Source organism: Bidens hawaiensis, unplaced genomic scaffold (genome assembly GCF_021521415.1).
Source record: "Bidens hawaiensis isolate Kalapana, Puna unplaced genomic scaffold, B.hawaiensis_p1.1 tig00039644_1, whole genome shotgun sequence".
In the NCBI taxonomy this organism is placed as follows: domain Eukaryota; kingdom Viridiplantae; phylum Streptophyta; class Magnoliopsida; order Asterales; family Asteraceae; genus Bidens; species Bidens hawaiensis.
In genome coordinates, this window is record NW_027505620.1 from 35,479 (window position 1) to 40,973 (window position 5,495).

Consider the following 5,495-nt stretch of genomic DNA (forward strand, 5'->3'; position numbering starts at 1 on the left):
ACATACACGTGTTACGCGCAGATTTATTGTTATCTATGTATTGTATTAAACTTGATTTCTCACCAACACGCAAGTGTTTGACGTTTTATTTTAACACATGTTCAGGTTTGCTGTAGCTACATTTGGAGCTTGTGGACACGTAGGACGTTTTTACTTTTGGACCTAGATTAAAATGTATCAAGACAAGTTATTGTTGTTCGAATATTCTGCCTTATAATATATTGATTATTGTTGTTTTATGTTATCTTGTGTTTACTTTGCGCGTGCGCGAATGAATGTATTTATTAAATATTGACACCCAAATAGTGTCACGAGTAATGAAACAATATGTGGCGCCCCGATGTATAATCCGCCTTTGGTCGGGGTGTTACATAACCCTCGTGGGAAATATCTACTTAACCCCCAGATTATCCGTAATCTGTCCGAGGTCACTTAGTGTTTCTTCATTTACTCAAATTTATATGGTTGAAAATTCAATGAGAACATACTCTCTTTCGACTAATTATAGAAAACCAACCTATTTTATATTTTAAAGAGGGTATGGACATGAAGGCATACTACAACACAAGCACCCAACCCAATATACTATTACTCACATAATTAATTAAATCAAACTTTAGAATAAGTAAAAATCATCACCATCAAATATTTAAGTAACCCACTACCAATCAAATATTTAATTTGTCGACAACTAAAGAAAAAGAAAGCATATCCTGGAAACTTATTTTATCGGCAATTTCTATCTACGTACCTTTAAAATCATTCAAATGACCGAAGGTAATCAACTAGAGCAACACAAAAGACAATTATCCTCTTCTTTCTTCGACAAGCAAGAACAAAAGTTTCTCCATGTTTTCTCAAGGTTTTTGGTACGACAAATACTAAGAGTGGGGACTAGAGATATAAACAGAGAACTTTCGTGCTGATAACGTGTTGTGAAACAAGCCTAATAGCCAAACATGTGAGAAAGAGATGCAGGGAGGAAGATGGAGATTTCATTAATCATGTGTGTATTACAATGAGATGCAATATAGTATATATAAGAGAGGAAAACTTGTAGAAGAAGTCAATCTATTTTAGGTGCTGATAACCATAATCTATAATATATATATAAACGAAAACATAAAAATCCTACGTGTCGCGATGTGGTCGCTCCCCCTTTTTTTTGGATCACCAGATTTGCTTTATTTTTAAATGGAGGCTTCTCATGCATTTGACCTGAATTCATGGGTATGGGTCTTACCAAATGCAGATATTTCTTAAACGGGTTACAAGATCTCATTAAATTAAAAATTATTCTCACCAAATTATTGATGTAATAATCCTATAAAATATGATATACTAAAATATAATATCTTATTTATTTTAAAAAAGATATATATATTATTTAAATTAAAAAACCAATTTTGTAGTAAAAAAAATAAACGAGTATTGGGTCTCATCAAACCATAAGTATATTATTAACTTTCATAAATATTATTTATAATTAAAAAACTAATTTAATAGTAAAAAATAAACGGGTCTTGGGTCTCATCAAAACCATATAGCTTTTAAACCGGGTTATAACATCTCATTTTTTTGTGAAACAATTTATCATCAAACCATAAGTATATTATTAACTTTCATACAAAAAAAAAATATAAATTCAAAAAATAAATAAATATTAGAATAAACAATATAAAACAACCCCGTAATACGATGGATAAACCAGATTTGCTTGCTTTTTAAATGGCCGGGTTATAACATCTCATTTATTTGTGAAACAATTTATCATCAAACCATAAGTATATTATTAAATTTCATACAAAAAAAATATAAATTCAAACAATAAATAATTATTAGAACAAACAATAAAAAACAACCCCGTAATACGGGGGATAAACCAGATTTGCTTGCTTTTTAAATGGAGGCTTCTCATGCATTTGACCCGAATTCATAGATATGGGTCTCTTCAAACCCAAATATTTCTTAAACGGGTTATAATATCTCATTAAATTAAAAACTAATCTCAGCAAATATTTGATATAAAAATTCTATAAAGTAGGGAGATACCAACCTGATTTATTTTAAAAAAAGATATATATTATTATAATTAAAAAACCAATTTTATAATAAAAAAATAAACGGGTCTTGTGTCTCATCAAACCCATATAGCTTTTAAATCGGGTTATAACATCTCATTTATTTGTGAAACAATTTATCATCAAACCATAAGTATATTATTAACTTTCATACAATAAAAAATTTCAAAAAATAAATAAATATTAAAAACAAATAATATAAATAACCCCGTAATACGAAGAATAAAAACTAGTAATATATATTTACAACAAATCTCCAAAGATGGTTCCATTGTCTTAACTTTCAAAATAACAAAATTAAATTGTATGAAAATAATATAAGCCTTTTCAAAAGCATAAATTATTTTTCTACCAAGTAAAAAGCGCTCGTGATATATGATAATATCTACGACTAATCACTTAAACGCCAAGATTTCTTTCTTTTTTTAACGTTCTTTTTTGTCCCCCACACATATTTGGGGTCATGTTATTCTACAAAGGCTAACAAAAATGAGAAGTATGAGAAGTCATAAATAATTGACATGTGTCAAGTGGGGACCAAAAGAAAAAGAGTATAGAGGTAATTGTACACATTTTCTCTTTCCACATGCAAGACATATGTTAATACCCCCATCATTTTAGAACGTTTATAACCTTTTCGTATGAATTTTTTTTTTTTAAAAAAATTCATCATAATAACAAACATTTTTTTATCTTTAATATGAGTATGATTTTTGTTATATAAAATTTAAAACAAAAATCACGTCATTGTGTCTTTTCGCACGCCATTGTGTCTTTTTGCACACCATTGTGTCTTTTCGCGCACCATTGTGTCTTTTCGCTTATCATTTGTCTTTTTTCGTCATTGTGTCTTTTCGCTTATCATTGAGTCTTTTTTCGTCATTGTGTCTTTCAACTCATCATTATGTTTTTTTAAATACTAATAACACCGTTGTGTAATAATAATATGTAAAAATAATGATAAAATAACAACAAATTATCTAATACATAAAACACAATGATTAATACATGTTACACAATAACTTGAAACGTAAAACACAATGGTGAATACGTATAACACAATGACCTAACACGTAAGACACAATGGTGAATACGTATAACACAATGACCTAAAACGTAAGACACAATGGAAACAACATATTACACAATGACTTGAACGTAATATACAATGAACACAATACTATTTTTCTCAAATTAAATGAATTTATCACATGTCAATCCGAGTAAAAGACAATGAACGTATTACACAATGACTAAAAGTTAATAACGAACAAAATGACACAAGGACGTAATCTTTATTTTAATTTTTTGTCTTTAATATGAATACCAATTGAAAAATATAAAAAAGACACAATGAATAACAAAAAAATACATTTAAAAAAAACCATTACTTTTTTTTTATTTTTATATAACAATATGATACTCATATTAAAGATAAAAAAAACGCTTATTATTATGGTGAATTTTTTAAAAAAAATAATGTCGTATGAAAAAGTTATGGATATTTTAAAATGATGGGGGAATTGACATGTGCGTTGCATGTGAAGAGAGAAAGTCAACAAAGATGGATTATTACATTTATCCCATTTTCATCAATTTTTATTTATTAAATTAATCTCAGCCATGTAAATCTAAGGTCAATGGATTGGATTCCTTCTCACCATTCTCATTTTTATTGTCCTTTGTATTTTAACTTTACTCCACATATTTGATCCCTTATTACTTGTAAAAACAAAAATTTTATTTCACACATTGATACAAGTAGACCAAAAGCCCTTTGATAGCCCCAAAATTTCTGTCTTATAAAAATTACTAAATCGTATAACAAAATAAATACCTTAGAGCATTCCCATCCCATCCCCCGTAATTATGTGAGGGGGACTGGTAAATTAAAGGTGGAGTTTTGAATGATTGTGAGTGTAAATTATAGGGTGGAGAGAGAAATGTAGTGATTTTTTTGTAAATTTATGGAAATATTTGGGGTATATTGTTTGCCCCTATATATTTTTTAATTTTTGTTGGATTGGTTGTGAATAGAGGAGAGATAAAACTGTAATGATAAAAGTATTATTTAATTAAACAGGAAAGAGTAGTGTTTTGTAGTGTAATTATAGAGATGGGATGAGGGATTAGATGTGAATGCTCGCCAAGTGATTTAAAATTAACCATTCTTCATGCAATCATGAACGTATCTTTGATATTCAGCGCTACGTCAACAAAAGAAATATCACCTATAGAAATCTATGATTCATGAAAATTTATGATTCAAAATTGACTTTTGAAACTTTTCAAGAGTCATTGTTTAGGATAAAGCTTTTAAATGCTTTTTCTCTAACATACATAAATTATCTTCTAATACAAATTGCCCATCTATATTTCATGATATATAGTATGCAATATTGTTGGCAAATAGTTACTTAAACATTACAAACCAAAAGGTTATTAATATGAAATAACGCCTATACATGCATGATGCATCACACAAGATACTAAGATTTCCAAGGATACAAGTACCACAAAACATGAAGATAATGAAGAAGATAAGATGAGTGAATTATGTTGGAGATGAAGAGCACATGCAATAAAGTATATATATGTATATATATCATTGCACGTGCTCTGCTTCTCCAATGCAAGTCTCTCACCTGGATATGATATATGTCTCTATATATGTGAACCTTAGTCCACAAACATGTTTGTAAATTTAAGGTTTGTAATGGTGGTGGTTGTTGTCTTGGTAGTATTGCATTCTTATAGTTGCACACAAAGAGTGGTGTCGAAGGTAGATATTGTGGAGTAAAAGCTAATAAGTTTGTGGGACCATGCTACCATCACATGGACAAAAAGGAAAACTCGTAAGAAGAGATATGAGTTCATGAATCATGATGCACCTACAACAACAAATGGACTGTTTGTGGGTTTGAAGGATGGGGTGTGAGATAATGATGTAAGTGTTCTTGTTTTGTTTTGTTTTTTCAAGTTCTTACAAATAAAAAAAATTTCATACAATAATCTATAACGATGATACTTACCAATACGAATGTAATCATGCTATTATACATCCTCCTTATATATGCATTAAAACATGTACTTATAGGTGGAAAAAAAGTAAGAAAAACATAAATACTTACGTTTTTATGTTATTAATTCCTTCGTTCTTTATGATAAGGTTTTACCGTTGTAACCATGTAATATGTGAACAAATTTTGTAAATATTTCGTATGTCTACCTTTATATTCATGAATTGTCATAAATTATTTGAAATATACAAGTAGTATACTATAGTTATACAAAAATATCCCATTTCTTGATATAAAGTTAGATGACAAATATGTGCATCCTTGAAAATGAAAAGTAAAAAAAGACAAACATTTACTAAGTAAACTTATTCGGGTGGAAGACATAAATGGGTAA